Source organism: Rattus norvegicus, chromosome 18, assembly GCF_036323735.1.
Source record: "Rattus norvegicus strain BN/NHsdMcwi chromosome 18, GRCr8, whole genome shotgun sequence".
In the NCBI taxonomy this organism is placed as follows: Eukaryota; Metazoa; Chordata; class Mammalia; order Rodentia; family Muridae; genus Rattus; species Rattus norvegicus.
In genome coordinates, this window is record NC_086036.1 from 66,910,175 (window position 1) to 66,936,778 (window position 26,604).

The following is a 26,604-nucleotide window of genomic DNA, read 5'->3' on the forward strand; positions in this document are numbered from 1 at the left end:
TATTTGTCATGCTCTGACAGAGACTCTCAGGAGACAGCTATATCAGGCTCCTGTCAGCATACATTTCTTGGCATCAGCAACATTGTTCGGGTTTGGTGGCCGTGTGTATATGGGCTGGATGGACAGGTGGGGCAGTCTTTGCTCCAAACGTTGTCTCCATATTTCCTCCTATTAATATTTTTGTCCCCCCTTTTGAGAAGGACTGAAGGTCCTTCTTCATGATCTTCATGTGGTCTGTGGATTGTATCTTGGGTAATTCAAGCTTTTGGGCTAATATCCACTTATCAGTGAGTACATAACACGTGTGTTTTATTGTGATTGGGTTACCTCACTGAGGATGATATTTTCTAGTTCCATCCATTTGCCTATGAATTTCATGAAATCATTGTTTTTGATAGCTGAGTTACTACATTGTGTAAATATACCACATTTTCTGTATTCATTCCTCTGTTGAGGGACATCTGTATCCTTTCCTGCTTCTGGCTATTATAAATTAGGCTGCTATGAACATAGTGGAGCATGAGTCCTTGATATATGTTGGAGCATCTTTTGGGTATATGTCCATGAGTGGCATAGCTGGGTCCTCAGGTAGTACAATGTCTAATATTTTGAGGAACATTCAGACTGATTTCCAGAATGGTTGTACCAGTCTGCAATCCCACCAACAATGGAGGAGTGTTCCTCTTTCTCCACATCCTTGCCAGCATCTGTTGTCACCTGAGTTTTTGATCTTGGCCATTCTGACTGGTGTGAGGTAGAATCTCAGGGTTGTTTTGATTTGCATTTCCCTGATGACTAAGAATGTTGAACATTTCTTTATGTATTTCTCAGCCATTTGGCATTCCTCAGCTGAGAATTCTTTGTTTAGCTCTCTACCCCATTTTAATAGGGTTATTTAACTCTCTGGAGTCTAATTTCTTGAGTTCTTGATATATGTTGGATAATAGCCCTCTATCGGATGTAGGATTAGTAAAGATCTTTTCCCAATCTGTTGGTTGCCATTTTGTCCTGATGAGAGTGTCATTTGCCTTACAGAAGCTTTGCAATTATATGAAGTCCCATTTGTCAATTTTTGATCTTAGAGCATAAGCCATTGTTATTCAGTAAAATGTCCCCAGTGTCCATGTGTTCAAGGCTCTTCCCCACTTTTTCTTCTTTTAGTTTGAGAGTGTCTGGTTTTTATATGGAGGTCCTAGATCTACGTGAGCATGAGCTTTGTACAAGGTAATAAAAATGGATCAATTTGCATTCTTCTACATGCTGACTGCCAGGACCAGCACCATTTGCTGAAAATGCTATCTTTTTTCCACTGGATGGTTTTCGCACCTTTGTCAGAGATCAAGTGACCACAGGTATGTGGGTTCATTTCTGGGTCTTCAATTCTATTCCATTGATCTACCTGCCTGTCTCTGTACCAACACCATATGGTTTTGATCACTATTGCTCTGTAATACTGCTTGAGGTGGGGATCCTGATGCTCCCAGAACTTCTTTAATTGTTGAGGATAGTTTTTGTTAACCTGGGTTTTTTGTTGTTCTAATGAATTTGCAAATTGCTCTTTCTAATTATGTGAATTAGTTGAATTAACTCTAGAATTGAATTGAAATTTTGATGGGGATTGCATTGAATTTGTAGATTGCTTTTGGCAAGGTGGCCATTTTACCATATCAATCCTGCCAATTCATGAGCATGGGGGGGTCTTTCCATCTTCTAAGGTCTTCAATTTCTTTCTTCAGAGACTTGGAGATCTTGTCAAACAGATTTTTCACTTGCTTGATTAGAGACACACTGAGGTATTTTATGTTATTTGTTACTATTGTGAAAGGTGAACTTCTCTAATTTCTTTCTCAGCATGTTTATCCTTTGAGTAGAGGAAGGCTACTGATTTGTTTGAGTTCGTTTTATACCCAGCCACTTTGATGAAGGTTTTTATCAGATTTAGGAGTTCTCTGGTGCAACTTTTGGGGTCACTTAAGTAAACTATCATAACATGTCCAAATAGTGATATTTTGACTTCTTCCTTTCCAATATGTATGCTTTTGATCTCCTTTTCTTGTCTGATTGCTCTGGCTAGGATTTGAGTACTATATTGAATAAGTAGTGAGAGAGTGGGCATCCTTGTCTAGTCCCTGATTTTAGTGGAATGAAGTTTCTCTCCATTTGTTTGATGTTGGCTACTGGTTTGCTGCATATGCTTTTATTATGTCTAGGTATGGACCTTGACTTCCTGATCTTTCCAAGACTTTTAACTTCAAGGAGTGTTGAATTTTGTCAAATGCTTTCTCAGCATCTAATGAGATGATCATATGTTGCTATAAAATTATAAAAATGGTTTTCTTTTACCACCTCTGGATCCGGCACTGCAGTGCCCCAAGGTATCTGGTAGATATCATGCCAGAAGCACATATCCCAACTTCATGTCTGCCCAGTCTCTCTAGCAGCTGCACACTCTCTCACACTTAAATCTGCACATGAAAAACACACAACACAATAATCTCTGATCTAATTGATAAGATATAATTGCCCACCTAGACATACAAAGCCCTATACACATCCGTCCCTTAAGAATATTCATAACAACCTGTAAATACACAGAGTGGAATCGATGTCAGCCTCCATGTTCTCTCCACTGCTACTCTCCCAGTCTCCTCCTGTCTCCTCCTCCTTTCTGTTTCAGTCTCCTCCTCTTCCCTCAAACTTTTCTCCCGCCCATCCTTCCTTCTCATCCAATGTCAGGTCTCGCTCTATCCTGTACCCGCCCTCACCTGTATTTCATCCTACAATCATATTGCTATTTCTTTGAGTTTGTTTATATAGTGCATTACGTCGATAGATTTCCATATATTGAACCATCCCTGCATCCCTGGGATGAAGCCTACTGATCATGATAATGATTGTTTTGATGTGTTCTTAGATTCAGTTTTCGAGAAACTATTGAGTTTTTTTACGTTGATATTCATAAGCGAAATTGGTCTGAAGTTCTCATTCTTTGTTGGGCCTTTGTGTGCTTTAGATATAAGCATAGTTGTGGCTTCAAAAAAGAATTTGGTAGTGTTCATTCTGCTTCTATTATGTGGAAAATTTTGAAGAGTATTGTTCAGTCTTCTATGATGGTCTGATAGAATTCTGCACTAAATCCATCTGGTCCTGGACTTTTTTTGGTTGGGAGACTTTTAATAACTGCTTCTATTTCTTTAATAGTTACGGGACTGTTTAAATGGTTTATCTGATCCTGGTTTCACTTTGGTACCTGGTATCTGTCTACAAAATCGTCCAATTTATTCAGATTTTCCAGTTTTCTTGAGTGTAGGCTTTTGTAGATGGATCTGATGAATTTTGAATTGCCTCAGATTCTATTGCTATGTCTCCCATTTCATTTCTAATTTTGTTAATGTGGAAATACTCTCTGTGCCCTCTGGTTAGTCTTGCTAAGGGTTTATCTATCTGGTTGATTTTCTCAAAGAACCAACTCCTGGTTTTGTTGATTCTTTGTATAGTTCTTTTTATTTCTACTTGGTTATTTCAGCCCCGAGTTTGATTATTTCCTGCAATGTGCTCCTCTTGAGTAAATTTACTTCTTTTGCTTCTAGAGCTTTTAGGTGTGTTGTCAAGTTGCTAATGTACGCTCTCCCCAGTTTCTTTTTGGAGACACTCAAAGCTATGAGTTTTCCTCTTAGCATTGTTTTCATTGTGTCCCATAAGTTTGTTATGCCTTCATTGTCATTAAATTCTAAAAACTCTTTAATTTCTTTCTTTATTTCTTCCTTGAGCGAGTTTTCATTGAGTGGAGCGTTGTTCACCTTCCGTGTGTGTATGTGGTCTCTGTCATTTTGTTGTTATTGAAGACCAGACTTAGTCTATGGTGGTGTGATAGGATGCATGGGACTATTTCAATCTTCTTGTATCTGTTGAGGCCTGTTTTACAGTTAATTTTGGAGAAGGTACCATGAGGTGCTGAGAAGAAGGTATATTCTTTTATTTTAGGATGAAATGTTCTATAGATATCTGTTAAATCCACTTGGTTCATAACTTCTGTTAGTTTCTCTATGTCTCTGTTTAGTTTCTGTTTCCATGATCTGTCCATTGATGAGAGCGGGGCGTTGAAGTCTCCACTGTTATCGTGTGAGGTGCAATGTGTGCTTTGAGCTTTAGTAAGGTTTCTTTTATGAATGTAGTTGCCTTTGGTTTTGGAGCATAGATATTCAGATTTCAGAGTTCATTTTGGTGGATTTTTTTCCTCCGATGAATATGAAGCGTCCTTTCTTACCTTTTTTGATAACTTTTGGTTGAAAGTCGATTTTATTCGAATTTAAATGGCTACTCCAGTTTGTTTCTTGGGACCATTTGCTTGGAAAATTGTTTTTCAGCTTTTTACTCTGAGGTACTATCTGTACCTCACTGAAGTGTGTTTCCTTTATGCAGCAAAACGCTGAGTCCTCTTTATGTACCCAGGCTGTTACCCTCTCTTTTTATTGAAGAATTAATTCCATGGAGTTTAAGAGATATTAAGAGACAGTGATTGTTATTTCTTGTTATTTTTGTTGTTAGAGGTGGGATTATGTTTGCATGGTTCTCTTCTTTTGCTTTCATTGCAAGGAGATTACTTTCTTGGTTTTTCTAGGGTGTATTTTCCCTCCTTGTGTTGGAGTTTTCCATCTTTTATCCTTTGTAATGCTGGATTTGTGGAAAGATATTGTGTAAATTTGGTTTTGTCACAGAATATCTTGGTTTCTTCATCTATGTTAATTGAGTGTTTTGGTGGATATAGTAGCCCGGGCTGGCATATATGTTCTCTTCGGCATATATGATCTACTCAGGATCTTCTGACTTTTATAACCTCTGGTGAGAAGTCTGGCATAATTCTCATAGCCTGCCTTTATATGTTACTGGACCTTTATCCCTTACTGCTTTTAATATTCTTTCTTTGTTTAGTTCGTTTGGTATTTTGACTATTATATGACAGGAGTAATTTCTTTTCTGGTCCAATTTATTTGGAGTTCTATTTAAGGTAGCCAGTAGTCCTCTCTGAGACCAGTTTTCCAGTTAAAGAATTCTTTAACTTTCTTTGAGCCCCCCCCCCCCCAAAAAAAAACCAACAAATGTCAGGAAACCATGGCACTGACTCTCAGACAGTTAAGTCCTATGGGACAGTTTAGTTCTTCAATCTCCATCTCTCAAGTGGTTCTTAGCTAATCCTACTTGTGAGCCATGTTGACCAATTCATTTAAAGGTGCTTATCTGCATATTATTATCTGTAATGGTTCATGAAATTAAAACATAAAAGTTTAAGAAATCAACTTATATAAGTAATCAATCCGTTGATTGATTTGCTGATAAATAGTTATTTAGTGTTTACTATATGTCAAATAACCTTATAGGAATGGCGGTAATTGTGGAAGACCTAAACAATAACAACTATCAGAAAGTATTCATGTTCTTATGAAGCTACAGTCTAAGGAGGAAAACAGAAATAAATGTATGTTAATTGGTGATGCTTTGAGAAAGGGGCAAGGTGACATCTGTGGGCAGGGATTTGAGGTAGGGATATTGCAAATACAAAGACTTTACATGGCTGAGAGCTGTGAATGCTTGAGGAACAGGAAGAAGACGATGCTTACCTGGTTGGTGGGAATGATCAGGAATAGGAAGAATAAGGTGTTAGGACTAGTGAACTCATGGGGTGCCATGGAGATGTTTATAGGAAGGGGTAAGATCTAAGTGAGGGTTGTCAAGGTTTGTGTTCACTATGGAAACTAGACAGGAAGGATTGAAGAGAGTAGGCATAGTGGACTATAGTTTTTTTTTTAAATCATACTCAACTGAATAAAAGGAACAGTGGGCCTAATGAGTGATAATGTGGGGAAAAATAATTAAAAGGAGTGACTGAATGTTGGAAAGTGGTTAAATGCCATTCCAAAATGTGAAAAATAATATAGAGAACTATATATCTTAGAAAATATCTTAGAAAATATAAGTTTTCTGTCTTCCTATTGTTTTCTTAATTTATTGTCAGACTTTCTAGGATTTTTATCTGCTCTTTATTTGGTTTTGTTAATATGGGGGTTCCCGTTGTAAGTTAATATTTTTTAATATTTTTTAAAATAAAAGTAGATGCAACCTGACTTTTGCCTCAAGGTACTAACAGAACACTTGATTGGAAAGATCTCTTTGGCACCTAATGAGTATCTTAGGGCTCCTGGCAGGTTTTATTTTTAATATAATTTTTAAGTAGGTGCAAATTCTTCCAATGTGGGTAGATTTCATAACTCATCTGTCAAGGTACTGTCATGCTCTACTTCTTGATAGAATTTTAAGAACTAATACATTATTATGTTCCAACGGATTAATAATGACTTCAAGAAATAGGTAATTTTCTAAGTATTTTGAATTTATTGAGAGACACGTGAAAAAAATCTGATGCCTTTCCTTTTTACATGAATTTCACAGACATTGCATGCCATGTTTCATTAAGAGAACTTGGATATGGGATGTAAAAAGTAAGACAATTGTTCAATAATTAAATGTTCTTTGTTAAAAATGTCATTTTTAATGGGGTTGGGGGTGATATGCATACATTTCAGTGTATCTGAAGAGATGGAACGTCGTTGGTTATTCACGACATCCGAATGGTATGGTGGAGGAGCGTGTGCAGAAAGACTAATTTCCACATGGCAGTAAGTGAAAGATGCCAGGAACTAAAAATCTGAAAACTCAATTTTTTAGTGAACCATCATCAACAATGAAATGAGTAGTTCTATTTTTCTTTTAGGAGATGCTGCTGTGTTCGTAGCGATGATGCTCATTTTATTATGAAGAAATTATCTTTTTATAATTCATTCATATTCTCTCTCTCTCTCTCTCTCTCTCTCTCTCTCTCTCTCTCTCTCTCTCTCTCTCTCCACTGCAGATTTTATTCCCGTCCTGGTCCACCCTCTGACTGTTCTACATCCCTACTTTCTCCCTGCACCCTCGTCTCCATGAGGATGTCCCCACCCCACCCACCCCACCAGACCTCTAAACTTTCTGGGGCCTCGAGTCTCTTGAGGGTTAGGCGCATCTTCTCCGACTGAACCCAGACCCGGGAGTCCTCTGCTGTACATGTGTTGGAGGCCTCAAATCTACCAGGTGTAGGTTACCTGCTTGGTGATCCGGTGTCTGAGAGATCTTGGGGATCCAGGTTAATTCAGACTGCTGGTCCTCCGACAGGGTCGCCCTCCTCTTCGGCTTCTTCCAGCTTTTCCCCCAATTCAACCGCAGGGGTCTGCAGCTTCTGTTCATTGGTTGGGTGCAAATATCTGCATCTGACTCTTTCAGCTGCTCGTTGGGTCTTTCAGAAATTACCAAATATTGAACTACTTCTTGCATGCCATTATGGACTCCAGGTTCCTCCTGTCACTCTGGAAATACCTTAGATTCCTTGGCAGCTAACCCTTGGCTTCCTGGCACTGAATTTCACCACGTTTTAAGACTCTCTATTGAGATTCATTGTCACTCCTCTTACCTCACCCACGGCCACACTGTTGATGCCTTTCTCTGTATCTGGGATTGGTGATTTCTTTTATATATATATGAGTAGTTTGTTACCATTGTCTTGATTCATTCTCACACACTAAGGTGTTACGCATGATATTTTTGCAGCATCTATATAAATGGCAACACAGCAAAAGCAAATAATAACATGATATCATTATGGACACTCTTGATTTCTTGGGGGAACGCCATGCATCTGCAGGCCACACTGGAAACGAAGAAGCTGTTGTGCCAAGTTTTCCTCGCTCAGTGCCCCACACCGCTTTCCCTGAATGGGTTACTCGGTAATGTTTCACTTGAATCTTACTCAAGGGTGTTGAATCTCAAAAGGACCCAAATGCCATATTCACAAATTGTTTTCACCAATGAAATTGCTGAGCATCATAGGCCCCGAGGAAGAAACAGAAAACATATCTCTGGTATGCTGGTGAGCTTCATTTCAGCCTGGAATTTCATAAGTGACAATAAATATTTGTTTTATATATATACATATATATATATTTATACATGTATACACACACACACACACACACACACACACACACACATAACCCCTTACAAATTGTGCTCCCGTTGCATTTCTGATTGCACTGGTACAAGCCATGAATGCGGGCAGCCAGCATTGACCCTCTGATGTTTTTTAATCAAATAACAGAATCCTAAAAAGGTCAGAACCATAACTTATAAAAACACTTTTCACACGGCTGTCCTGAAAGGAATGAAAGATCAAAATGTGATTCCCTAAGCAGAATACAATCCATCCAAATATGTGAATCAAAAACACATTGTTTCAAAGACGACAGCACTGACAAAGCATTTGAAACAGAAATAAATTTCTCATCTACTGCGGACAGTCTTCTGCTATTTTCTCTTTTTCATCTAGGTTTCAGAAGTTAAATTATTTTCATGCGTGTGAAAAATCTGATCCTCATATCAACCAATGGAAGAATTCATCCTCCCACCAATCACTTTAATAAAACAATTTGGCTCTTGCCACATGGAATTTCTTTACTTTTGCTTGTAATTTCCCCCAGGATAGTTATAACTTGCTGACCATCATTGCCTGCAATTTTATCTGGGAAGTAGAATAAAAATGGGGCCATATGATTGTGTGATCTTAGGTCTGGAGTAGAATCCAAGTGAAGGATTTTATTGATGTGCTTCTTGTCTTTGTCAACATTGCAATTTACGTGGACATAGACAGTGAATGACATATGGAAAAATTAATTTATGCTTTGTTGTTTTCTTTTTATATATATTTAGCAAAACTTTAGTTGTAGCCTTTTAAAGATTATTGTGATATATACATACATATATATGTGCATATACATATGCATCCATAAATATGTAAACTCAACCTGCCAAGACTTTTTGTTTGTTTAACTGCATATAGTTTCAGGCCTGACCACTTTGTATTGGAGGGCTTATTTTCTCTCCCTCAGGAGACAGCAATTGGTTACAATTCCTTGTACAGGGATGTAGGGATGTGACTCCATGGAGTTGTCCTGTTCAGAATTAGCAGGTCTACTAATATTGCCATGATTCAAGTCTTTCTGTGTAGCTGTTTCTATGACAGACTATTTCACAGCAGACATCTTGGTATTCTGGCTTTTTTCGTCTCTCCCACTCTTCTAGGCTATTCCCTGAGTCATATAGATAGGAGCTGTGATGTAGATGCACCCACTGGGGTGGGCTCCTTCAGATCCACTGATCTCTGTATTGTGTCCAGTACTGGTATTTTGTGATTGTCTCTGTTTGCTATAAAGGAAAGCTTTTTTTTTTTTTTGATGAAGTGTGTTAGCTATACTTATCTGTGGGTATAGGTATATGGTTTGGGATATAGTCAGGAATTATGCTGGTTTAATAAAGGGTCAGTGGTAGATTCTTTTATAAGATCTATTACCTCACTAACCACAGAAAATTGGCTAGTTTTCTAGTAGTAGGAAGTGTCTTTTCTGTCCTTCTTCTCTTCTTCACGTTTTGTATCAATCTTCTTTTCATATCCGACGGAGGAGCCTCCTACCAGGCTTTTGGGTTCCTGCCTTCACATCTCTTGTCCTGTTAGAACCCTCAGAAGCCACTATCTCAACTTTCCCTTATACTTTTGGTTTCTCTGGCCACTCTCTGGTGTACACTTACTCCTAAAGACATGGAGCTAGGAAACGCCAATGAATGAGAAAAAAATGAAGCATTATTTTGGAGTCTCTGTGCTACCTAATTTGATATAATCCTTCCGAGGGTTATGAATTTGCTGGCAAATTTCATTTTTCTTTGCAGCTGAATACTATTCCATTTTGGGTAGGTGCCACATTTCATCATCGATCCATCTGTTTCTGTTTTCTAGCTATTGTGAATAGTGTGTCAATAAACATAGCGGAGCAAGTATCTTTTGTTTTCTATGCCTGGTTATGTATGTGATATGTATGCATGTTTGCCTGTCTATTGGTGGAGACCAGAGGCTTCAGATCTTAATGACATCCTCAGTCCCTCTTACCATTTGTTGACGCATGCCAGTGTGTCTCAGAGATTCCCGTTGTTGCCGAATATTTAACCATACTATGAACCTTGAGACAGTGTAATTTACTGGGGAATTAACAAAAAACCTATTTTAGCTGTGGTTTGCCCAGGCCCAAGCATACACCTTTAATCAAAGAACTTTTTGTTTATTGTAAACAGGATTAAATAAAGTCAACCGCAGATTAAGAGAAAGAGCAAACAAGCAATTGACAGGGAGTAAATATAGGAAAAACAACATAGAGAGAGAAAGTAAGGAGGATGGATATGGAGAAGCATGGGAAGTAGAGAGAAAGGACGTTCAGTTTGAGGCGTTTTTGAGAGAGCATGGAGAAGGAGAACTTACTTTTCTCTTTTGGAATGTTAGCTGAGGAGGAACGTCAGCTGGATGCTTTCTCTGCCTCTCTGACCTAGCAGGTTTTCAGTCCAGCATCTGACTCCCAAGTTAATATTGGTAAAATTGAATGATTGAAGTTTTGTTATAAGGACAACATACTATATAGCTAGTCTAGCTAGCCAATTGCACCCTTGAATACTTTGTCTGCCATAGAGCGCTACCATACAGGGCAACCATGTCCACCCAAGCATTTATGTGTGTTGAGGCCTAGGTAACTGTTGCCTGTCTAAGGAGCCATTTTGTGTTGTTACTGATATTATAAGGAAACTTTTCATGTGCTGTTACTAGGACTTTTCTCATGCTTGAGTTGACTGCATTTTCTGTTATGTTCGGTGCTTTTGCATTCTTGGAGAGCAATCACAATGGAGATCAGTTAGAACTCCTTTGTATGCTTAGCCAGGATAGGCTTGGACAGGAACCCATTGCCTAGCAATACTCCCTGCACCTATGTATGAGCTTTTATATTTTCTTGCCTTCGTAAACTGCTGCTGGGCTGGCCACCAACATAAGAAGGATTCCTGCACCAATATAAGCAGCCATTTGGAGTAAAACTTCCATTTTGAGTGGGGTCAAATAAAGTTTAAGTTCCCAAGACCTTCATTGGAATTGACAGAAAGAGACGTGTCCAGCCTGGTTGGATATTAGACAAGGGCAGTCCCCTGCCACCATTGAATACCTCAACCAATGGAAACAGGATACACGTGCAACAAAGACATGGTCCTAAGGAACATCCTCTATTCCTAAATCATGATTGGTGGAATGACTTGGTACAAATGTTTGTAGATTACAGACTTAAAAGCTCTTTGGGATTCTAGCCTGGCACCCCAGTTCAGATTCTGAGTCTGGACTATGTCCCTGATAGATCAGTCTTTGTTGGGAGTGATGCCCTTGAAACCCTCCATTATTGATGTTAATAGTATGGTTAGAGTTAAGAATGACTGGGTTCATGGAAAATCCCCAGCCAGCTGCAGAAGACTAATACAAATCTGGTGGTCAGGATGAATAATGATATGATAAAGCTATGACCTTGCTGAGAAATACATCTGATGTCAAGATGCCCCATGTGATGACCTGTTACCTTTCTGAGAAACCAACATCCTGCTGACTAGAAGATATGAGAAACCTGTGACCTTTCCGACATCCAGTTAACATCAGCTGACCATACGAATACTGGGTCCTTGGCCTGTGTAAATGTTTCACACTTCCCCTTCCCTCTGTTACCCCTGTTATGGTATAAATTCAGCCTTGGGAAAAATAAAATCGTCGCCTTGATCAGACTCTTGTCTTGGCGTCCTTCTTTGTGTCTCTTGTCCCCCATTCTCTTCCAGGTACCCTCAGCACCTTCGTTGACAAATCTTGGGGTATGTGTTCAATAAACCAGCCATATTTGACCGAGATCAGTATCTGAATGGTTTGTGCAGCAATTTCCAAACCCATACAATGTGAGAATTGGGGATCCCGATTATAATCCTCCTGATATGTGGTTTTGATGCACTGAGCCATCTTCCCAGCCCTAACCAAAAGGTTTTAAAGCTTCGTTTGCAATACTAGTAGTCATGTCTTCGGATGGAGAAAAATAAAAGGTGGACCGAATACATAGGGACTTTCAATAGTGGCCATTTCTGTTATTCTTTTACTTTTTTCTAAAAGTTATGAAATTACGTAGTCATGGAATTCTCTGGACCCAATAAAAATCGTAACTTTCTCATCCACATCATTTTCCGTTTCCCAAGGCAGGTATTTTTATTTCTTTTCACTGATTGTTTTTGTATCGCCTCTGCATTCCTGAATAACATGGATGGATTGCAATGTAAGCACGCAGGAGGTTTAGGCACCGCCTGTGAAAACTGAACTTTCTTACAGACACACTTTTAGTCACTGTACTGCTGGCATTTGCAACATCATGTCTTTATAGTTAGTACTTACAATAGTACTCAGTACTTACACAGTAAATTCACCCATAGTGGGGCATGACACATACTAACCTACGAGCTTTTGCTTGTGTAGCATCTTTCCCTTGTCCAGAGTTAACAGTTGATTGCTGCCTGATTTGTTACAAAATTAACAGTACATTTCCCATCTACAAATGAAATTACTTTGGGTAGTAAATCAGCTTCACTTTACTAGAAAAAGACTCTTCCAATGGCTTAGCATCTGCTTCTGGATGAATTAATGTTTTCCAGGCTTGTGGTAGACTAACAGCTGCAGAGTTCACTTGACCAGTGACCTGGTGGCCTGTAGCTGATCATTGGTGACAGACTCTCAGGTTTTGTATTTTGTATTTTTGGTTTTTTCCCCACCTTTTATATCCCATTTCTTCCCCTTCCCTTCTTCCTTCCTTCCCTTTTTTCTATCCTTACTTATCTTTCTTCTTCTCTTTCATCCTTTCTTTTACACTGGGAATGAAGTCATAGTCACATTCATGCTGTGCAAGCACTCTACTTAGCATATCTAGAAAGACATCAGCTAGTTCTTTTTTTGTTGTTGCTGTTTCTGCTGTTGTTGTTTTAAGTTGAGATCTTGCTGAAGAATCCAGGTTGGCCTTAAATGTGAGATTCCCCTGCTTCGGATTCTGGAGTAACTGAGATTACAGTTCTGTATCATCATCCCCAGTTCCCATCTCAGTTTTGGCTTATGTTGAAAATATTTTGCAAGGAATCTTCAAAAATCCATGCATAGAAAATGTTTCAAAATAACTTTGGCGGTCTAAACAGAATTGCTTTTTAAACTTTCCATAATTAAATTTGTCTTGGACGAAATGGTCCAGACTGAAAATCACTCTTTGCTTGGCATGTTGAAGGTCTTTCTGAGTTTGCAAGTGTTAAGAGCATTCTGGGGGATGCAGTGATTCGAAGAGGTGGTCCTTGTCTGGTGTGTCTTCCCATCTTTATACTACTCTCAATTTTCACAGTGGTATCTCTTGTATGTTTCATCCTTGCTAATTGTGCTGAGGATATTTGAAGTCTGTTCTATCTAGAAATACATATTCATAATTTTTTAAAGTTTGCAGGCACTATTTTATGATATGTTTCCTTCTCAGTAATATCTACTGAGGCCAATGTTTATTAGAACTCTGGGGCTGGTTTTCCTTTCCCTTTTTTCTTCTTGAGATTCATTGCTGGCAGATTTTCTTGACTTTTCACACTTAATCCATTTGAATTAATTATTTCCTAAAAGGATACTTAAAGAATGCTGTCTTTTTATTGTAAGGAAAACACACATTTGTCTCTCAGGATAGTAACTTTTTATTTTAATGAACGCCCCATTCTGGATCACGTGTGGATCATCCAAACTAATTTCGTTTTGTGGTTTTCCTTTTTTGTATGCCTTTAGAACTGAATAATGTCTTCAAACCACTCAATTTAAAAGCCCAATGTTTAAAAGAGCATTTCAAGTGCTATGCATGTGGATTCATAAAGTACTCTAAAGCCTGGTGAGGGATGTGTAAGAAATAGCTGCCTGGAAAAGAAGATACTCCAGTTCTCCATGGAGACAAGAAAGCAAAGTGGAGATAGTGAGTAGGGTAGCATCAACAGGAATTTATGACTGAGTAGCTTCGGAGGTAAAGGCACAGCGCAATGCTGCGTGATACAGGAAAAAGGGTCCCGGAAAGGTATTCTTGCTCCTAGGTTCTAGTTTGGAAAATGTTGAGACTTAGTCATATTTTTTCCACACTAGGTGATTTTGTAGCTAGATCCTAGCATTTTGTATACAACTGACCAAATTTGAGTTTGACAAACATAAAAGTGGCCACAGGAAGGCTTCAGATTTGTCTACCTTGGGTTCAGTTGGTTGGACCCAAAGGCAAACCTGATTGTTAGTTTCACTTTTGGGAAGGGCGTAGGAGTTTGCTTGCTGACCTGGCTCTAGTGTTCTTGGATTAGAGAAAAGAATGGGGACAAACCATGAATTTGAGCCCTGCCACAATATCTAATATACAAATCAAGATGGGTAGGGATTGTAGTATTTTTACAATCATTTTGGCTATATATTTTTCATTCCGTTTGCCTGATATTCCCCTTTCTTTCCAAGGAGAGAGCTAATGACACAGCCATCCCTAAGATGTGTCTACTACACTTTGGTCTGATTCCCAACAGAGGCTGCATCCTCTGCATCCTCTCATCCTCTATTGTGAGCAGCTGGGAGCTGCTGTTATCGTCGCCAAATGTCTTGTGCTTAGTGTGGGTGCCCAGTTTGCTGTAGAGGGACTGAACCATTTTCTCCTAAGATTTTGTGGAAAGGGAGAGAAAGAGTAATGCTTTAGCTCATACAGGTTTATGTATACAATGGAAACCTGAATTACAACCTAAAGAACTGTGGCATTAGTAGACACAAAGTCAAATGCCTTGTAATTGTAAAATGTAGCGATCTTTTAATACAGAACATTATGTTAGGGAAACCTTTCGATAATAATGGCCAGTGAGCTCTCTGATAGTTTGACAGGACAGTTTTTCATTATCTGTTCATTCCATATTACCACTTAGATTACCTGGTAACGTGATACATCAGTCAGACGCAAACGTAGAAGGCTTGAAACTTCTTACACTTCACTGTTAGTTCTTTGGTTCCATCAATGTAAAGTAAAATAGTTGCACATCTGGGCATGCTATTGTTCTATTCCTTTATTGGTAAACATTATCACGATGCCATAACTTTAAAAAAGTTATTTATTTATTTAATGTATATGTGTGTGAGCCTACATGTATGCCTATGTACCACAGCATGGAGGAGACCAAGAACGTAGAAGAGGGTCTTGGTTCTGGTGCAACTGGAGATAATTATGAATTACCATGCGCGTGCTAGGAATCAATCCCAGGTCCTCCCAAGAAGAGTAAGTGCTCTTAACTGCTGTGCAATCTCTTTAGCCCCAAATGGTGCTGAACGTAATAAAATCAGTCAGCATATACTAATGACTTTATCCTTTGCCAAGATTATTGGATAAAAACCAATCCCATCTGCAAGGCAAAATAAAAGTTGATAAATGAATAAATAAAGACTCTTCAAAAAAAATGAAAGCAGGGTAAAAATTTGGCCAGTCTAAAGTTGCACAGAGATCCATCTTGATATTGGCAAGATCATCTGTTTAAATTCTATGTGCTAGGGGATTTTCCCTTGCTCAGCCTGGTAATATGCCATGTGGTACTAATCCTGCGATGATCGTGTTTGTAGTATCTTTTGGTGTCTCGGGGTGTTGCATTGTTTTCTCCATCAACATTTAACTTAATATAATATCTAATTTGATATGCTTCCACTTGAACAAGTTTATCAAGGAGAAGGAGGGGCAGAGAACTTTCCCTCACTTGTAGCTTTATCCAACAAACATAATTCAATTTGTTACCAGATGAAAGGAGCTAAAATAAAAAGATAGTAACGGTGATATATTGTCTAATTTCAATATTTATAATAGCTGGTCCACAATTCATGGAGAGAGTACAACTGTTTATTATTTGTAAAGTCTCAATTTACTGAAAATACTGACAGTTTGTTATTTAAAATGACTATCCATTTTTGCTTTGCAGCCAAAAATCTATTCAACCACAATTACATCACTTTGTGGGTTTTAAGTTTAGAATAACATTAGAATTCTGGTAGCTTCTTTTATGACTTGAAGAGTAAAAGTTCAGCTCCAATTGGAGAGTGCCATTTACCTACATTTTATTAGAAACTCTGGATTTTTATAACCAAGAGAGCTATTTATTTGTAAACCCTTAAATAAAATATATGTTAACTTTTTCTGATTAATCTTGTGTATCCTCTATGAATGTAGAGAAAAATGGTGTCATACAATGTAAATCTGAGTTTAAATGGAACTTGCTCCAACAGTGCTCCTGATGAATGGACTTATTATAATTGAGCCTCTTGAATCTTCTAAAGCAGTTTGTGAATTTTCAGAACAGGGTCGTGGGCACCGGTCATTGACCTTTCATGCTCAGTGGTAGAGCGCTTGCCTAGCAAGCGCAAGGCCCTGGGTTCGGTTCCCAGCTCCGAAAAAAAAAAAAAGAAAAAAAAACAGACCTTTCATAATACTAGAAGCCAGCAGAAGTTGACAGAGGTTTTTAATCATGTAGCTGAAGGAGAGAGAAAGCTCTAGAAGGGAAGAGAAGCAAGAGACTCTCTAACATTAATGAGGGCAGATGTGGGGGTGGGATTGGGTTTTATTCTGCGATGTTATACAATTTATCATTTTTACACTTTGATTACTTTATGTTTACAATAATATGCTTATGAAATAAAGATCTAAATAAAATTGAAGTTCTAAGAAATACTTCCTGTCATGTGTCCCACATGTATGCTCTACACTAATGTCTGCCTGCTATCTGTCTGTCTGTCTATCTATCTATCTATCTATCTATCTATCTATCTATCTATCATCAATCTACCTATCATCTATCTATCTATCTCTCTATCTATCTCTCTATCTATCTATCTATCTATCATCTATCTACCTACCTATCATCTATCTATCTATCTATCTATCTATCTATCTATCTATCTATCTATCTACCTATTATATATATATATATGTATACATACCTATTATCTATCTTAGTCATCTCTTCTTACTTACTTACCCATCATCTCTTCCCATATGTTTATCTTCTTCTTCTCCATCCAATACTGTCATGTTTATCTTTGAAGACAAATCTATAAAATCATGACTATGTTTTGACTATGCTTTTCTTCAAGGTTTAAATAAACTAAATAATTAATTATAATACATTTTGTGAACTGACTTAAACAACTGATACAGTAAAATCTTGTCATATTTGATGTTGTTGAGAACCTTGAAGGTACCTACTTATATTCCCCCCCCTCTTTCTGCCCTTTAGATAATTAAATGATTTCTGCATTTGCCTTCATTTTGAGGTTTACCTTTATCTGTATGCCAAGAAATTGGCACTTTGCTTCTCTTTTCTTACATCATTTCCGTGGCTTTGTTGAGATTCAATTCACCATAACACAATTTCCAATTTTAAGTGCTGTTTGGGCATGATGTTTTTTGTTTGTTTGTTTGTTTTTAAGAATTCTTAATGGAAACGTTCTTGAAACTAGGCCATGTCACAACAAAATAAATTTAAAGAAAACACTGGGTAAGCCCCCAAGACAGGTAGGAGCATGGAACATTTAGCTTACAGGGAGAGTTTGAGTTGTCTTAAGTTGGTGGCAAAACAAATTCTCTTGGGTGGTGTAGAGGCATAAGACCAGGAGATTAACCCAAAACTCAGGGGAAAATGAGGTGAAACAAAAAAAATCCATAAAAATTATGTCTTCTCTTTCTTAGTATAGCACTGTCTCAAAGAAATGGCTGCCCAGGCATGCACTATATTTCTTCTTTGGCTTATATTTGCCTCACCAATGGGTTATGACCAGAGTGATGACTGTACTTATGCTTTAGGCACAGTAAGGCTTGACCTACGTACTCCTTCCTGTGTAAATGATGCCAGTAACAAAGAATCCGTGGAAGGTGATTATTGAAATGAAGACTCCATAATATGAAAGAAGCCTTGCTCCCACCTGCCCATTTGGATACACAAGTGTCACTAATGGGACAAAATGTCTTCTGATACAACTGTTCTGTATACATTGGCACCAGTAGATAATGACATAATAAAGTAAAAAGGTGAGTTGTATAGAAATGATGTTAGGAAGAGGTTTAGAAGTGTCTATAGAGGAGACAAGATTGAAACTTGTTATCAGGAAATGAACATGGAGTGAATATTCCGGGTTGCTTTTAAAAGTTTTGTTATCAGACTTAAATGCTTTGTTATGAAAAGGAATAATCATGTAACTTTCAAAAATAGCATTCATTTTGGAAACTTCTAATTATTTTCTCCTGTATTGAAAAGTACATGTTTTCTCATAGAATGTATCTTGATTACAGTTCCTAACCTCCATCTGTTCCTTCCAGTTTCTCCCCACTTCCCCTCCAATCTGGATCCACTCCCTCTCGACCTCTCATTAGAAAGCAAACAGGCTTCTGAGGAATAATACATACAGTAATTGGAAACAAGATGCAGCATATCAGAATTGGACAAAAGAAACAGAAGGCAAACAGGAGTAAAAGAGCCCAAGAGAAGCCCAAGAATCAGAGACCCACTCACTCAGGAATCCCATAAAAACCCTATACTGGAAGCCATAACATAAAGGCTTTAGCAGAGCCACATAGGCCCTGTGCGTGCTGCCTCTGTCTCTGTGAGTTCATATGAGCTTTGGTGAGGTTGAATTAGGTTTTCTGGGTGTCCTCTATCCCCTCTGGCTCTCACACTCTTTCTTCCTCTTCTGCGTAAAAGAGTGCCATGACTATCAGTGTAAGCATGCATTCAGGTTTTGAAATGTTCTTCTGAGGGTGTAAGTAGTCCCAGAAAAGACAAAATGGTCTTCTGCTGTTCTGTTCCCATCAGTTATGATTTAGAACATTCTGTTAGAAGTAGTAAACTTAGAAAGTATGTCTCTATGGGACACAGACTCTAGTTGTCCCAAGAAATTGAGTCATATTTATAGTGATAAAAAATCAATTCTCTGTAATTAATTACATATTATGAATTTTCTAATGCCTTAGTGATCAAATTATACTATGTCACAGGAGTCATTAGTGCTCATGCTAGGACTCTCCTCTCTAATTCCTTCTCCAGCCGATCCCAGAGAGCCATAGTGCAACCACTGACCTTGCTGAGGAGAAATTATAATTATTACTGGGAGGGTAACTTTGACTTTTAGAACAGTCTGTTATAGCCTATATTCAAAATAAGAGTTATATTTGAAATTTACAGTTCTATTAGCTATGACTTTGTTCCCTCATTATCAAAGGCAATTTCAAAAGCAGAAAGTGATGCCGAAGATAAGTTTATAGAGACATGAGGAAAGTTTGACAAAGTCGCCATATAGTCTGCAGCAAGGAGCTTCCTATCTCCTTAAGTTCAAAGACATTGCCCAGACACTGCGCTTCCTATGTGGAGAAACCAACGCCCGATGTTCTAATGAGGGTCACAGATTATGAGATGAATAGATAGTGAATAGATCTATATTATGTTACAGAAGTTAATGTGAGTTTTAGTGAAAGGTGAGCTTAAAATTATATAAAACATTAATTAGTAGTTTAGATAGTTTATGGTATTTTTAGGGTGGTTAAAAACGCTTCAGTGTTTTTGAACCAGAGACTCATCTTTGAAGCAGGCACGAAAGCAGGGATAGAGAAGTGATTTGCCTGTGGAAGATTCTGGAAGCAAGGATACTGAAAGAGACAACACTGAGTGAGAAATTACTATGTCAAATTAGAAAGAAAGCTAAGTGGGCGAGACAACTCATCTTGTACGTCTTGCGATGTCTCAAATGGGAACATGGAACTCTGAATGGAGTTTGTTGCCTATGGGAAGCATCTTAGGTCAAAATGTATTTCATCTTCTCACCTTTCTTGTAAGATCATTTGTTTAGTTCCTTATAATCCATCTCAACAAAGGATTCCACTATGTCAGTTTAGCAAGAGACCCACCCAAACTTCTGTGATCCGTCGTTGTCCCTAATTGATCAGGTCCCTCACCATTTACATCCCCAGGCAATGTCTGGTTACCCTGGCCCATCGCTGCTAAGAATTTCCTTATGTGAGTTTAATCTTTTAGTCAGAACTTTCCTGACATCGTATACAGTTTTACTAAGTTTTTCCCACTGACCTCTCTACTGCATTACCTTTGATGAATCTTTCCTTACCTCAAATTTTCCTGCTATGGTCTCTGTTGCTACAGTGATGATCGTGAACAAAGTCTCTTCATCGTGCTTTGACAGGTAATGTTAAGTGGGTCTTATCCTAGCAGTCACTGAATAGTTTAGATAGAAGATAAATACCCTAGATTAGAAGCACATTGCTCTGGAGATGAAATTCCAATAATGAGAGAAACTTGAATAATTTTAGTGAGAGTAGAAACAACCAAGTACACATGATACTGAACTCAGCATATTGGCTTGATATGGAGATGACAAAAGAATTATAAGCCACTCAGCAAATTTACCAGCATGCAATTTCAGTTAAGTTGCTTTAGGACTAGCTGGGCATTAAACAAACAAAGTAAATAACAGACATATCCCCCCGGTGCTATGATTTAAATAATTTCTGAAAGGGAAGTGATGGGCCCTTTGAAGATAGAAGTAATGGTCTTACTGAAGAGGTTTTAGAGATCTGATTACCCTATCCTATGTGCCCCACCCATGTGGAAACAGCATTTGTTCATTTCTACCTTCCACACTATGAAGAGACACACAGAAAAAGGTTCTTTCATGGAAGCAGAAACTAAACCCTCATCAGACATCAAATCTGCTCATGCCTTGATTTTTAGAATTCCCGTCACCCAGAACTGAGAGATATATTTGTTACTTATACATTTCCCAGTCTAAAGCATGTTGTAGCAGGAACAAGGACAGAATAAGATGTCGAATTGGAATCTATGGAGATAGTGGCCTGGAATGAAAATGACAAATAAGCTTTAAGAAAGAGAAAGAGCTTCGTGTGTACAGGAAAGACTGAAAAACACAGAAAAGAAGTAACGTGAGTTTGGAAGTCACAGAGGTCCAGGCTCACACTCAGTCTGTGTTGCTTAGTAGGTCTTTTAATTTTGTTTTAAGCAGTCATGTTTATAAATCAAAAATAAATTAAATTCAAGTTATGCATAATTAGTACATCGCATCAAATAATTATTGCTAAGGACAGAGGAGATCCTATTTAAAAGCATGTTCGTGCTTACAGCATGAAATGGTATACAAGGTAAGCAAGGATACAGCTTTCGATTTTTGATAAATATTAGGTATATGGTGGGTGTTTGAGAGAGAATGGCCTCTATAGTTTCAGATATTTGAATGCTCGGTGACCAGGCAGAGGAACTGTTTGAAAGGGTTATTGGTTTAGGTGGTATGGCTTTGTTGGCCATGCTGGAGGAAATGTGTCACTGGGGTATACTTCGACCTTTCAAGGGCCTGTGCAGGCTCCTCTCCCTCCCTGTGCGCCCAGTATCAGCCTGTGGATCATGATGTCCCTCTCAGCTACTGCTCCCTTGCCAGTAGGCCACCATGCTCCCCACCATGATGAAAATGGCCCAAACTTCCCAAACTGTAAACAAGGCCCCCATTTAATGTTTCTTCTGTAAGAGTTGCCTTGGTCACGGGGCCTCCGCAGAGCAGTAGAACAGCAACTAAGACATAGAACAGTTTTTAAAGGAAATCTTTTTGACTGATTTGTGATTTTAAATAATATTTTTATTGAAAGTAACTTTTTCAGGCAATTTATTTTGATCACACTTCTGAATTAGGGATGGAAGCTTATATCCACTTCCCCTCTCTGTGCCGGGACCCTCTTTGGCTTGGACCTGTGAAGTCCCTGGTCATGCTGCCACAGTCTCTGTGAGTTCATATGTGCATCAGTCCTGCTGTATCTGGAGGGCATAGTTTCCTTGGGGTCTTCCATCCACAGCAGCTCTTACTATCTTTTTGTTCGCTCTTCCACATAGTTTCCTGAGCCCCGAGGAGAGTGGATTGAGGAAGATGTGTAATTTAGGACAGAGTGTTCCAAGTTTTCTCACCCTTAGCATATTTACCAGTTTGGGCCTCTTCGCATAGTTCCCATATTCAGCAGGAGGAAGTGTCTATGAGAATGGTTGAATGAGACATTGATGTCTGGGTATAGCAGAACGTTGCTGGGAGCCATTTTATTGCTATGCTCCTTTAACAGAACAATAGTATTCAGTTTCCCCTAAATTCATGTCCTTTTGAGCCTCAGGGTCTTAGCTTCTCAAGCCTCGTCAGTTCCATCTCACAGAGTATGTCTTAGTCTTATATCCGATCAGATCCTGGTTAGTCACTCCCTCAATCTTTGGCCATGAATTCTCCAGTGCCTCATACAGACAGGCTACCATTGTAGATACAAGGCTTTGGAGAAGGTTTGGTGTTTACCTTTTCCTTAGTTAGGTTGAAGAAGGCTTTGTCCGGTGCCATGAACACTAGTCAATAAGGGAGAAGTCTCTAATTGGAGACCAGCATGACTTCTCCATGCTCGAAGAGATACTTAAGTGTAATCTTCAGCAGGAGGGCTTACTGCCAGTCTGTGGAGAGCAACTGATAGGTTTGACAATCATCTGAATATTTTAAAAGGGTAAAAATAAAGCCACTAAGGACATTATTGGTTTTGAAATAATATAGATCAGGAATCTGAAATTAGGAAACTATTTGCTGAATAATTCAAAGAAGAATATTCAGAGAGATGTAGAAACTTATAACCAATATTTCACATTAGTGGTGCAGTTTTCCATTGTATTCCCACATTGACTTACTAAGGGAAAGGGCTACATAACAGAGCAAAAGGCCTCTCTACAGGTACCCACCTCTGCTTGTGTATTTTTGTGTAGTTTCCTCTTAGATTATAAGTCTACTCACAGACACTTTGGCTATGTGAGTGTCGGAAATGAATAGAATTTGTCATTAGCAGGAAGAAATGTTCTTATATTTTTATGTAAAGCATAATATTGCCTCTTGACGTAAGGATACAGAAGTAAATTGCTATGTAATCTTGGACTGCCCAGCCTCTAGAACAAGTAGAAATCTGTTTCAGTTCTTCATACTTTCCTAGTCTCAGATATTGTGAAATAAAAACATAAAAGAGATCAAGTCTCATGGTATAGTTTTTAGCACTGGATATATACATATATATGCATATGTATTACATAATACATATTAATAAATATATATCAAAATATACATTGCAATTATGGAAGTTGGAAAGTCAAATGTAAGGCATTTGTTTGTTAATATTTGTTAAACCTCTCTTAATCATTTCTTCCTGGCTTTCAAATAATTGTCTCTCTGAGTCTCTAGAACCTGAGATTCTTCCTCAGAAACAAGATACTTAGTGTCAAGCTAACTTTACCACCAGATAACAAGTGGCAACTCTAGTCACAGGCTGGATTGAACTTTCTCAGCAATTTGGACAGAGGGAAAAAGATGCCCATAATGTTCTGTGAGACAGAGACAGTTGTGTTTATGGCATTACCCTGAGAATTAAGCAAGGCTGAGAATGAAAAGCCCAAATAAGCAATAGCTGGAATTACCCTGGCAAATTTGCCAATTAGGAAAAACAAACAAACAAACAAACAAACAAACAAACAAACACGCCATAAGGCTAGGGAATCTTGTGATGGAGGAGAATCAATTGCACAATGGAAAAAGAAAGGTGGAAACTGGAAGCTTTGATTAATAGGGCACTTATGCCAACACTCCAAGATATGAGGATGTTTCTGGGGGTAGATGCAAAGTCTGCATAGGCACGTAGTCAAGTATACCTCACTGAATGCAGAATTATTAAAAATAGGGTAAAATGTGATCAAACTACAGCCCTGCAGCACACCGGGAGTTAAACTAGGAACTCAAAACTGGCAGTCTAGACTCCTGTGAAGTCCTTGCTAAAAGAGATGTAATTTCATGATAGGTATAGTTGACCCTAAGTGGGACAGCCACGGGCATCATTTCTGTCTTGAACCAGGCTGACCAAGCCCTCAGGTGTAGAAGACTGTGTACATAGACTGGAAATATTTGCCCTGGGTGGTCTTTCTAACTGCTATAATAGGTTAGAGTCAAATAGGAAGAGAATCCATCTTGTCCGAGTTTATGCAGAATTCATTTTAGAATGTAAAAATGTGCCTGCCTGAGTACTTGACTTCCTCTTGCCTGTCTCTCCCGATGAGTAAGTCTGGGTTTGCTTAAATCCTGATTTGTTACTGCATAGGGATCTAGTTCTCTCCCCACTTCCTTCTTTGAATGTTAGCCTCTTTGTTTGGAGAGTGCAGGTAATTAGTATGTGGATATGACACAGGAGGAGGGATGGATAGGACGCTGAGAGGCAGCATGCTGTGATAATTCCATTATAGTTTTTGCTTCACTGGTGCCTTTGGATCCCAGACATAATGAGGCAATAGGGGTCTGCAATTTCACCCATGGAGGGTCTCTCTATGATGTGCCAGGCTTAGGGAATTAGATTTGAGATCCATCATTTTATCAGTAGCCTTTTATTGGAGTAAATTAGTGCCTAGGAACACAGTTCCCTAGGTTAAATCGATGAGTTCACCTGAAATGACTTTACCATCCCTAATCAGCAGTTCTCTTCGGCAGAGTTCTAATTTAGTTGAATAACATCGTGTTCCCTTTAACTTCTCCTCCTTTCACCTCCCATTCTCCCTGCTGCACAGGAACAGGCATAGATTTTAATACAGAGGTGAATTTCAAGCAAACCGAACCAGCCCAATGTAAAATGCATGGACTGCGGTTTCTACTAACAGGAATACAGGTGTAATTACTACATCTTCCCCCTTGTGGCGAAGTCCCCAGTTAACACTGCAGCTTAGATAAACCAGAACAGAAGAGTGGAAAGTTCTCAGGTTAGAGACACACAATGAAAAACAGGAAAAATTTCAGGGAATTCTACATCAAGACATGCTCTGCTATCTCTGGCAGGAACCTGCACAGCATCCACCACATGCTTGGTGCTGTGTTTCCAGGCTGCAGGCATACTTAGTCCTTGGGGGACACTTTGAAGAGCACCTTCCTCTTGGAGACCAAGGCTTTTATTCTGTCAGGAGGGCCAGGAGAGAATCATGCCTTTTCATTTCATCTAAAGACCAGCACTTGCTCCACATGCCTCATACTTAGCCCAAGGTTGTGTTTATAAAAAGAGCACAAGACAAACATGAGTGGGATTCAGGCCTGGGAGCAGATGGTAAGCCTTGAAGGCAATTAACTAAAGGAGAACAAATGTACTCTCCGAGAAGGTTCAATAAGGCACAAGGCAGCAGGAGCAGAGTGAGGCAATTTAGTGGCATTTCTTGGGTTTGGAGGTTAGGGATTCTAAAGACTGTATGGTCCAGTGAGAGAGCAGGAACCAAGGCTACCTGCTTTTCTTGGCCGATGTTCTTATTAGGTGTACACGTATTCAATAAAATGCACAACATTTTGATGTGCACTTGAGGAATTATTTTTTTTTACCAAGGTAATATATTTGTAAATCTGACCAGAATTACAAATATATGAGCATGACTGGACAGAAGAAATGAAACACCACAGGGAAGAAGAAACTGCCAGTGCTTCAGGGACTGGCCTGACTGGAGCAGTCAAGGAATGACGAAAGCAGACAGATGAACTCACAGCCAGAAAGCTGGGATCAAAGGAACCCCAGAAGCTCAGTGTCAGTATAGAGTTGAACAGGAAGACAGGGTTATAGCGTACAGCTGGGTCAAGGAGGCAGGGCTGGTTAATCTTAGTAGCCGTATGTTGGATGGGAGTCATTTTCAGGATGTAAACATCTCGGGTGAAAAAGTGACGGTGGATAGTCTCTGCACATTCTGTCAACATTCATATATGGGTCAGAAAGAGGCTTTGCCATTTTCCGCTGGGTCTGTGGCTATCTATTTATTTATTTAGAGACAGGGTTTCTCTCTTTTGTAGCCCTACCTCTCCTGGAACGTGCTCTGTAGACCAGGCTAACCTTGAACTCAACAGAGATCATCCTTCCTCTGCCTCCTGAACACTGGGGTTGAAGACCCGCACCACCACTTCTCTGCTGTGGCTGGGATTCTTGATGTGGCTGTGCCCAGGTCAATGACATATATCCACTTAGAACATCACACTCTCTGGGATTCCTCTGGTCCAAGAGAATACATAGAGCAAAGGCAAAACCATTTACAGACTGTCTCTGATGAGGAGTCAATATCTAGGATGTGCGAGTAAATAAGAACTCTATAGCCAAATACAAACTGAGCCAAATAGTTTGGTTTTAAAATAGAGATGATAACCCCAAATAGGTCTTTCTCAAAAGAATTTCTACACATAGCCAATAGATGTGTGCAAATGAGTTCAAAGTCACCAATCATGAGAGAAATAGGTATCATACCCAGTGACAATGAAAAATTGTCTGAAACCAAGAGGAATGGATATCACCTCCAGATAAGGGCAGTACGATCTGTCAAGAAGCTAGAGCAAGGGGAACTCTGGCATATTGTAGCGGATGTAAATTGGCACAGTCGTCATGGGAAGAGTGATGTTCTTGACATCATTAGCCACAAGAGCTAAGAGATCAAAGCAACCAAAGGGCCTATCAGCAGATGGGTTGAAACAAAAAAAATGTGTAGACAATCTTA